Here is a 12,705-nt window from a genome sequence, read left to right on the forward strand (position 1 = left end):
ATTCGGAGGAAATGGATTTTAACAAAAATGCTTCTGTTCATTCGTTTTCACTATTATAAACTCATTGTTAGAACTATTGTTCTTTCTAGAGAAAGCAAGCACTTAGATACACAATCGACACTAATTTTCTAAAGCAAAGATACTGACACTCACAGCAATACTCTTTTGAATACAATTCATAGGAAACGGGTTTTAACACAAAATTCTCCTGTTCATTCTTTTTCACTATTATAAACACATTGTTAGAACTACTGTTCTTTCTACAAAAAGCAAGCACTTAGATACACAACAGAGAAATATTTTTCAAAAGCAAAGACACTGCCACTCATGGCAGTACTCTTTTTCATACAATTCGTAGTAAACGGGTTTTACCACAAAATGCTTCTGTTCATTCCTTTTCACTATTAAAAACACATTGTTTGAACTATGGTTCTTTCTACAGAAAGCAAGTACTGAGATACACAACCGATGCATATTTTTCTACAGCAAAGAGACTGACATTCATGGCAATAATCTTTTGAATACAATTCGTACGAAAAGGGTTTTAACTCACAATGCTTCTATTCATTCGTTTTCAGTATTATAAGCACATTCTTAGAAATACTGTTCTTTCTGTAGAAATCAAGCACTTAGAAATACAACCGAGACATATTTTTCTAAAGCAAAGAGACTGACACACATGGCAATACGCTTTTAAATACAATTCGTAGGAAAAGTGTTTTAACACAAATGCTTCCTTTCATTCCTTTTCACTATTATAAACCCATTGTTAGAACTGCTGTTCTTTCCACAGAAAGCAAGCACATAGACACACAACCGAGACTTATTTTTCTAAAGCAAGGAGATTGACACTCATGGCATTAATCTTTTGAATACAATTTGTAGGAAACGGGTTTTAACAAAAAATGCATCTGTTCATTCGTTTTCACTATTACAAACACATTGTTAGAAGGACTGTTCTTTCTACAGAAAGCAAGCACTTAGATACGAAACGGACACATGTATTTCTAAAGCAAAGAGACTTACACTCATGGCAATACTATTTTTCATACAATTTGTAGGAAAAGGGTTTTAACACAAAATGCTTCTCTTCATTCGTTTTCACTATTATAAACACATTGTTAGAACTACTGTTCTTTCTATAGAAAGCAAGCACTTAGATACACAACCGAAACATATTTTTCTAAAGCAAACAGACTGACACTCATGGCAATACTCTTTTGAATACAATTCAGAGGAAAAAGGTTTTAACTCAACATGCTTCAGTTCATTCGTTTTCAGTATGATAAATACATTGTTAGAACTACTGTACTTTCTACCGAAATCAAGCACTTAGATACACAATCAAGACATATTTTACTAAAGCAAAGAGACTGACAGTCATGGCAATACTCTTTTTCATACAATTTGTACAAAACGGGTTTTAACACAAAATGCTTCTCCATTCGTTTTCACTATTATAAACACATTGTTGGAACTATTGTTCTTTCTACAGAAATCAAGCACTTAGATACACAACCAACACATATTTTTCTAAAGCAATGAGACTGACACTCACGGTAATACTCTTTTGAATACATTTTGTACGAACCGGGTTTTATAACAAAATGCTTCCGTTCATTCATTTTCAATAATATAAACACATTGCTAGAACTACTATTCTTCCTCCAGAAATCAAGCACTTAGATGCACAACTGACACATATTTTTCTAAAGCAAAGAGACTGCCACTCATGGCAATACTCTTTTTCATAGAATTCATAGAAAACAGGTTTTACCACAAAATGCTTCTTTTCATTCGTTTTCACTCTTATAAACACATTCTTAGAAGTACTGTACTTTCTACAGAAATCAAGCACTTAGAAACACAACCAAGACATATTTTTCTAACTCCAAGAGACTGACACTCATGGCAATACTCTTTTTCATACAATTCGTACAAAACGGATTTTAACACAAAATGCTTCTGTTCATTCGTTTTCACTGTTATAAACACATTGTTAGAACTACTGTTCTTTCTACAGAAAGCAAGTACTTAGATACACACCCGAGACATATTTTTCTAAATCAAAAAGAGTGACACACATGGCAATACTCTTTTCAATAAAATTCGTAGGAAAAGGGTTTTAACACAAAATGCTTTTGTTCATTCGTTTTCAGTACTATAAACACATTGTTAGAACTACTGTTCTTTCTACATACAGCAAGCACTTAGATACCCAACCGACACATATTTTTCTAAAGCAAAGAGACTGACACTCATGGCAATGCTCTTTTTCATACAATTCATAGGAAAAGGGCTTTAACAGAAAATGCTTTTGTTCATTCGTTTTCACTTTTATAACCACATTGTTATAACTACTCTTCTTTCTACAGAAAGCAATCACTTAGATACACGACCGAAACATATTTTTCTAAAGCAAACAGACTGACGCTCATGGCCATACTCTTTTGAATACATTCGTAGGAAAAAGGTTTTAACTCAACATGTTTCTGTTCATTCATTTTCACTATGATAAATACATTGTTAGAACTACTGTTCTTTCTACTGAAATCAACCACTTAGATACACAATCGACACATATTTTACTAAAGCAAAGAGACTGACACTCATGGCAATAGTCTTTTGAATATAATTCGTACGAAAAGTGTTTTAACACAAAATCCTTGTGTTCATTCATTCTCACTATTATAAACACATTGTTAGAACGACTGTTCTTTCTACAGAAACCAAGCGGTTAGGTACATTACCGACACATATTTTTCTAAAGCAAACCGACTGACACTCAGGGCAATACTATTTTGAATACAATTCGTAGGAAACGGGTTTTAACAAAAAATGCTTCTGTTCATTCATTTTCACTATTATAAACACATTGCTAGAACTACTGTTCTTTTTACAGAAAGCAAGCACTTAGATACACAACCGACACATATTTTCTAAAGTAAAGAGACTGAAACTCATGGCATTACGCTTTTTCTTACAATTCATAGGAAACGGATTTTAACAAAAATGCTTCTGTTCATTCGTTTTCACTATTATAAACTCATTGTTAGAACTATTGTTCTTTCTGCAGAAAGTAATCACTTAGATACACAACCGACATATATTTTCCTAAAGCAAAGAGACTGACAATTATGGTAATACTCTTTTGAATACAATTTGTAGGAACCGGATTTTAACACAAAACGCTTCTGTTCATTCGTTTTCACTATTATAAACACATTGTTAGAACTACTGTTCTTTCTACAAAAAGCAAGTACTTAGATAAACAACCGACACATATTTTTTTAAAGCAAAGAGACTGATACTCATGGCAATACTCTTTTGAATACAATTCGTAGGAAAACGGTTTTAACTCAACATGTTTCTGTTCATTCATTTTCACTATGATAAATACATTGTTAGAACTACTGTTCTTTCTACAAAAAGCAAGTACTTAGATAAACAACCGACACATATTTTTCTAAAGCAAAGAGACTGACACTCATGGCAATACTCTTTTGAATATAATTCGTAGGAAACGGGTTTTAACACAAAATGTTTCTGTTCATTGGTTTTCACTATTATAAACACATTGTTAGAACTACTGTTATTTCTACTGAAAGCAATCAGTTAGATACACAACCGACACATATTTTTCTAAAGCAAAGAGACTTACACTCACGCCAATACTCTTTTTCATACAATTCTTAGGAAACGAGTTTTAACACAAAATGCTTCTGTTCATTCGTTTTCACTATTATAAGCACATTGTTAGAACTACTGTTCTTTCTACAGAAAAAAGCACTTAGATACTCAACTGACACATATTTTTCTAAAGCAAAGAGACTTGCACTCACGCCAATACTCTTTTTCATACAATTCTTAGGAAACGAGTTTTAACACAAAATGCTTCTGTTCATTCGTTTTCACTAGTATAAACACATTGTTAGAACTACGGATATTTCTATACGAAACGAGCACTTACATACACAAGCAACACACATGTTTCTATTGGAAAGAGACTGACAATGATAGCAATACTCTTTTGCATACAATTAGTTGGAAACGTGTTTTAACACAAAATGCTTCTGTTCATTCGTTTTCAATATAGAAAACACATTGTTAGAACTATGGTGTTTCCACATGAAACAAGCACTTAGATACACAAGCAACACATATGTTTCTAGAGCAAAGACACTGACACTGATAGCAATACTCTTTTGCATACAATTCTTAGTGCAAGCAATGAGATACACAACCGACACATATATTTCTAAAGCAAAGAGGCTGACATTCATGGCAATACTCTTTTTCTTACAGTTCGTAGAAAACTGGTGTTAAGACAAAATGCTTCAATTCATTCGTTTTCACTACTATAAACACATTGTTAGAACTACTGTTCTTTGTACAGAAAGCAAGCACTTAGATACACAACAGACACATATTTTTCTAAAGCAAAGAGACTGACACTCATGGTAATACTCTTTTGACTACAATTTGTAGGAAGGGGTTTTAACACACAATGCTTCTGTTCATTCGTTTTCACTATTATAAACACATTTTTATGACTACTGTTCTTTCTACAGAAAGCAAGCACTTAGATACACTACCGCCACATATTTTTCTAAAGCCAATTGACTGACACTCAGGGCTATACTCTTTTCAATATAATTCATAGGAAAATGGTTTTAACACAAAATGCTTCTGTTCATTCGTTTTCACTATTATAAACTCATTGTTAGAACTACTGTTCTTTCTACAGAAAGCAAGCACTTAGATACACAACCGAGACAAATTTTTCTAAAGCAAAGACACTGACACTCATGGCAAAAAGAGACTAGCACTCACGCCAATACTCTTTTTCATGCAGTTCATAGAAAACGGGTTTTAATGGAAACTGCTACTCTTCATTCGTTTTCACTATTATAAACTCATTGTTAGAACTACTGTTCTTTCTACAGAAAGCAAGCACTTAGATACACAACCGAGACAAATTTTTCTAAAGCAAAGACACTGACACTCATGGCAAAAAGAGACTAGCACTCACGCCAATACTCTTTTTCATGCAGTTCATAGAAAACGGGTTTTAATGGAAACTGCTACTCTTCATTCGTTTTCACTATTATAAACACATTTTTAAAACTACTGTTCTTTCTACAGAAACCAAGCACATAGATATACAACCGAGACAAATTTTTCTAAAGCAAAGGGACTGAAACTCATGGCAATACTCTTTTTTATACAATCCGTAGGAAACAGGTTTTAACACAAAATTCTTCTGTTCATTCGTTTTCACTATTATAAACTCATTGTTAGAACTTCTGTTCTTTTTACTGAAAGCAAGCACTTAGATACACAACCGACACATATTTGTCTAATCCAAAGAGACTGAAACTCATGGCAACCCTCTTTGTCATACAATTCGTAGGAAACTGGTTTTAACACAAAATGCATCTGTTCACTCATTTTCACTATTATAAACACATTGTTAGAACTACTGTTCTTTCTACAGCAAGCAAGCACTTAGATACACAACCGAGACATATTTTTCTAAATCACAGAGACTGACACTCATGGCAATACTCTTTTTCATACAATTGGTAGGAAAAGGGTTTTAACACAAAATGCTTCTGTTCATTCGTTTTCACTATTATAAACACATTTTTAGAACTACTGTTCTTTATACAGAAAACAACCACTTAGATACACAACCGACACGTATTTTTCTAAAGCAAAGAGACTGACACTCATGGCAATATTCTTTTGAATACAATTCGTAGGGAATGGGTTTTAACACAAAATGATTCTGTTCACTCGTTTTCACTATTGTAAACACATTTTTAGAACTGCTGTTCTTTCTACAAAAAGCAAGCACCTAGATACAAAACCGACACATATTTTTCTAAAGCAAAGAGACTGACACTCATGGCAATACTCTTTTGAATACAATTCGTATGAAACGAGTTTAACAGAAAATCCTTCTGTTCATTCTTTTTCGCTATGATAAACACAATGTTAGAACTACTGTTCATTCTGTAGATAGCATGCACTTAGATACACAACCGACAGATAATTTTCTCAAGCAAAGAGGCTGACACTCATGGCAATACTCTTTTGAATACAATTCGCAGGAAATGGGTTTTAACACAAAATGCTTCTGTTCACTCGTTTTCACTATTATAAACACATTGTTAAAACTGCTATTCTTTCTACAAAAACCAAGCACCTAGATACACAACTGACACATATTTTTCTAAAGCAAAGAGACTGACACTCATGGCAATACTCTTTTGAATACAATTCATAGGAAAAGTGTTTTAACACAAAATGCATCTGTTCATTCGTTTTCACTATTATAAACACATTGTTATAACTACTGTTCTTTCTATGGAAAGCAAGCCCTTAGATACACAATAGACAGATATTTTTCTAAAGCAAAGAGACTGACACTCATGGTAATACTCTTTTGAATACAATTTGTAGTAACCGGGTTTTAACGCAATTGCTTCTGTTCATTCGTTTTCACTATTGTAAACACATTTTTAGGACTACTGTGCTTTTTACAGAAAGCAAGCAGTTAGATACACTACCGATACATATTTTTCTAAATCAAATCGAATGACACTCAGGGAAATACACTTTTCAATATACTTCGCAGGAAATGGGTTTTAACACAAAAGGATTCTGTTCATTCGTTTTCACTATTAAAACATTTTTAGAACTACTGTTCTTTCTACAGAAAGCAATCACTTAGATACACAACAGAGCCAAATTTTTCTAAAGCAAAGGGACTGACACTCATGGCAATACTCTTTTTCATAGAATTCAAAGAAAACGGGTTTTAACGCAAAATGTTTCTGTTCATTCTTTTTCACTATTTTAAACCCATTGTTAGAACTACTGCTCTTTCTACAGAAAGCAAGCACTTAGATACACAACCAACACATGTTTCTCTAAAGCAATGAGACTGACACTCTCGGTAGTACTCTTTTGAATACATTTTGTACTAACCAGGTTTTATAACAAAATGCTTCCGTTCATTCATTTTCACTATTATAAACAAATTGTTAGAACTACTATTCTTTCTACAGAAATTGAGCACTTAGATACACAACTGACACTTATTTTTCTAAAGCAAAGAGACTGCTACTCATGGCAATACTCTTTTTCATAGAATTCGTAGAAAACGGGTTTTACCACAAAATGCTTCTTTTCATTCATTTTCACTATTATAAACACAATCTTAGAAGTACTGTTCTTTCTACAGAAATCAAGCACTTAGAAACACAACCGAGACATATTTTTCTAACGCCAAGAGACTGACACTCATGGCAATACTCTTTTTCATACAATTCGTACGAAACCTATTTTAACAAAAAATGCATCTATTCATTTGTTTTCACTATTACAAACACATTGTTAGAACTACTGTTCTTTCTACAGAAAGCAAGTACATAGATACACACCCGAAACATATTTTTCTAAATCAAAAAGAGTGACAGACATGGCAATACTCTTTTCAATACAATTCGTAGGAAAAGGGTTTTAACACAAAATGCTTTTGTTCATTCGTTTTCAGTACTATAAACACATTGTTAGGATTACTGTTATTTCTACAGAAAGCAAGCACTTAGATACCCAACCGACACATATTTTTCTAAAGCAAAGAGACTGACATTCATGGCAATACTCTTTTGAATACAATTCGTAGGAAAAGGGTTTTAACACAAAATGCTTTTGTTCATTCGTTTTCAGTACTATAAACACATTGTTAGGATTACTGTTCTTTCTACAGAAAGCAAGCACTTAGATACACAACCGAGACATATTTTTCTAAAGCAAAGAGACTGACACACATGGGAATACTGTTTGGAATACAATTCGTAGGAAAAGGGTTTTAACACAAATGCCTCCTTTCATTTGTTTTCACGATTATAAACACATTGTTATAACTACTATTCTGTCTACAGAAAGCAAGCACTTAGATACACAACCGAGACATATTTTTCTAAAGCAAAGAGACTGAAACTCATGCCAATATGAATTTTCATAGAATTCGTAGGAAACAGGTTTTAACACAAAATGCTTCTGTTCATTCGTTTTCATTACTATAAACACGTTAGAACTACTGTTCTTTCCACAGAAAGCAGGCACTTAGATAAACAACCAACACATATTTTTCTAAAGCAAAAAGACTGATACTCATGGCAATACTCTTTTTCATACAATTCGTAGGAAACGGGTCTTAACAAAAAATGCTTCTGTTCATTTGTTTTCACTGTTAGTAAACACATTGTAAAAACTACTGTTCTGTCTACAGAAAGCAAGCACTTAGAAACACAACGACACATATTTTTCTAAAGCAAAGAGACTGAAACTCATACCAATACTCTTTTTCTTACAATTAGTAGGAAACGGATTTTAACAAAAATGCTTCTGTTCATTCGTTTTCACTATTATAAACACATTGTTAGAACTACTGTTCTTTCTACAGAAAGCAAGCACTTAGATACACAACCGACACATATTTTTCTAAAGCAAACCGACTGACAGAGCAATACTATTTTGAATACAATTCGTAGGAAATGGGTTTTAACACAAAATGCTTCTGTTCATTCCTTTTCACTACTATAAACACGTTGTTAGAACTAATGTTCTTTCTACAGAAAGCAAGCACTTAGATACACAACCGACACGTATTTTTCTAAAGCAAACAGACTGACAGTCATGGCAGTACTCTTTTTCATAGAATTCGTAGGGAACGGATTTTAACACAAAATGCTTCTGTTCCTTCGTTTTCACTATTATAAACACATTGTTAGAACTACTGTTATTTCTACTGAAAGCAATCAGTTAGATACACAACCGACACATATTTTTCTAAAGCAAAGAGACTTACACTCATGGCAGTACTCTTTTTCATAGAATTCGTAGGGAACGGATTTTAACACAAAATGCTTCTGTTCCTTCGTTTTCACTATTATAAACACATTGTTAGAACTACTGTACTTTCTACAGAAAACAAGCAGTTAGATACACAACTGACACATATTTTTCTAAAGCAAGGAGACTGGAACTCATGGCAATACTCTTTTGAATACAATTCGTAAGAAAAGGGTTTTAACACAATATGCTTCGGTTCATTCATTTTCACTATTATAAACAAATTGTTAGAACTACTGCTATTTTTACAGAAACCATGCACTTAGATACACAACCGACACTTATTTTACTAAAGCAAAGAGACTGACACTCATGGCAATACTCTTTTAAATACAATTCTTAGGAAAAGGGTTTTAACACAAAATGCTTGTGTTCATTCATTCTCACTATTATAAACATATTGTTAGAAAGACTGTTCTTTCTACAGAAAGCAAGCAGTTAGATACATTATCGACACATATTTTTCTAAAGCAAACCGACTGACACTCAGAGCAATACTATTTTGAATACAATTCGTGGAAAATGGGTTTTAACAAAAAATGCTTCTGTTCATTAGTTTTCACTATTATAAACACATTGTTAAAACTACTGTTCTTTCTACAGAAAGCAAGCAGTTAGATACATTATCGACACATATTTTTCTAAAACAAAGAGACTGACACTCATGGCAATATGAATTTTCTAGAATTCATAGGAAACGTGTTTTAACACAAAATCCTTCTGTTCATTCGTTTTCACTATTATAAACACATGGTTAGAGCTATTGCTCTTTCTACAGAAAGCAAGCACTTAGATACACACTCGACACAAATTTTTCTAAAGCAAAGATACTGGCACTCATGGCAATACTCTTTTGAATATAATTCGTAAGACACTGGTTTTAACACAAAATGCTTCGGTTCATTCGTTTTCACGAATATAAACACATTGTTAGAACTACTGTTCTTTCTACAGAAACCAATCACTTAGATATACAACCGAGACAAATGTTTCTAAAGTAAACGGTCTGACACTCATGGCAATACTCTTTTTCATACAATGCGTAGGAAACGGGTTTTAACACAAAATTCTTCTGTTCATTCGTTTTCACTATTGTAAACACATTTATAGAACTACTGTTCTTTCTACAAAAATCAAGCCCTTAGATGCACAAACGTCACATATTTTTCTAAAGCGAACAGACTGACACTCACCGCCAACCCTCTTTGTCATACAATTCGTAGGAAACGGGTTTTAACACAAAATGCATCTGTTCACTCATTTTCACTATTATAAACACATTATTAGAACTACTGTTCTTTCTACAGCAAGCAAGCACTTAGATACACAACCGAGACATATTTTTCTAAAGCAAAGAGACTGACACTCATGGCAATACTCTTTTTCGTACAATTGGTAGGAAAAGGGTTTTAACACAAAATGTTTCTGTTCATTCGTTTTCACTATTATAAACACATTTTTAGAACTACTGTTCTTTATACAAGAAGCAACCACTTAGATACAAAACCAACACATATTTTTCTAAAGCAAAGAGACTGGAACTCATGGCAATACTCTTTTGAATACAATTCGTAAGAAAAGGGTTTTAACACAATATGCTTCGGTTCATTCATTTTCACTATTATAAACAAATTGTTAGAACTACTGCTATTTTTACAGAAAGCATGCACTTAGATACACAACCAACACATATTTTACTAAAGCAAAGAGACTGACACTCATGGCAATACTCTTTTGAATGCAATTCGTAGGAAAAGGGTTTTAACACAAAATGCTTGTGTTCATTCATTCTCACTATTATAAACACATTGTTATAATGACTGTTCTTTCTACCGAAAGCAAGCAGTTAGATACATTATCGACACATATTTTTCTAAACCAAACCAACTGACACTCAGAGCAATACTATTTTGAATACAATTCATGGGAAATGGGTTTTAACAAAACATGCTTCTGTTCATTAGTTTCCACTATTATAAACACATGGTTAAAACTACTGTTCTTTCTACAGAAATCAAGCACTTAGATACACAACCGAGACTTATTTTTCTAAAGCAAAGAGACTGACACTCATGGCAATATGAATTTTCTAGAATTTGTAGGAAACGTGTTTTAACACAAAATCCTTCTGTTCATTAGTTTTCACTATTATAAACACATGGTTAGAACTATTGTTCTTTCTACAGAAAGCATGCACTTAGATACACAATCAACACAAATTTTTCTAAAGCAAAGGTACTGACACTCATGGCAATACTGTTTTGAATACAATTCATAGGAAAAGGGTTTTAACACAAATGCTTCCTTTCATTCCTTTTCACAATTATAAACACATTGTTAGAACTACTATTCTGTCTTCAGAAAGCAAGAACTTAGATACACAACCGAGACACATTTTTCTAAAGCAAAGAGACTGAAACTCGTGGCAATATGAATTTTCATAGAATTTGTAGGAAACGGGTTTTAACACAAAATGCTTCTGTTCATTTGTTTTCACTATTATAAACTCATGGTTAGAATTATTGTTCTTTCTACAGAAAGCAAGCACTTAGATAAACAACCGACACATAGTTTTCTAAAGCAAAGAGACTGAAGCTCATAGCAATACTCTTTTTCTTACAATTCATAGGAAACGGATTTTAACAAAAATGCTTCTGTTCATTCATTTTCACTATTATAAACACATGGTTAGAACTAGTATTCTGTCTACAGAAAACAGGCACTTAGATACACAACCAACTCATGTTTTTCTAAAGCAAAGAGTCTGACACTCATGGCAATACCCTTTTTCATACAATTTGTAGGAAACGGGTTTTAACACAAAATGCTTCTCTTCATTCGGTTTCACGATAATAAACACATTATTAGAACTACTCTTTTTTTAACAAAAAGCAAGCACTTGGATACACAACCGACACATATTTTTCTAAAGCAAAGAGACTGACACTCATGGAAATACTCTTTTGAATACAATTCGTAGGAAAAGGGTTTTTGCACAAAATGCTTCTGTTCATTCGTTTTCACTATAATAAACACATTGTTTAGAACTACTGTTCTTTCTACAGAAATCAAGCACTTAGATGCACAACCGAGACATATTTTTTGAAAGCAAAGAGACTGACACTTATGGTAATTCTCTTTTTCATACAATTCATAGGAAACGGGTTTTAACACAAAAAGCTTCTGTTCATTCATTTTCACTACTAAAAACACATTGTTAGAACTACTGTTCTTTCTACAGAAAGCAAGCACTTAGATACACAACCGACATATATTTTTCTAAAGCAGAGACTGACACTCATGGCAATACTCTTTTTCATACAATTCGTAGGAAACGGATTTTAACACAAAATGCTTCTGTTCATTCGTTTTCACTATTGGAAACACATTGTTAGGACTACTGTTGTTTCTACAGAAAACAAGCACTTAGGTACACAACCAACTCATGTTTTTCAAAAGCAAAAAGACTGACACTCATGGCAATACTCTTTTGAATACAATTCGTAGGAAAAGGGTTTTAACACAAATGCTTCCTTTCATTCCTTTTCACAATTATAAACACATTGTTTGAACTACTATTCTGTCTACAGAAACCAAGCACTTTGATAACAACCGACACATATTTTTCTAAAGCAAAGAGACTGACATCATGGCAATAGTCTTTTTCATACATTCGTAGGAAATGGGTTTAAACACATAATGCTTCTCTTCCTTCGTTTTCACTATTATAAACACATTGTGAGAACTACTATACTTTTTACAGAAAGCAAGCACTTA

This window comes from Nannospalax galili, unplaced genomic scaffold, assembly GCF_000622305.1.
Source record: "Nannospalax galili isolate Female #2095 unplaced genomic scaffold, S.galili_v1.0 scaffold454, whole genome shotgun sequence".
Taxonomy (NCBI): domain Eukaryota; kingdom Metazoa; phylum Chordata; class Mammalia; order Rodentia; family Spalacidae; genus Nannospalax; species Nannospalax galili.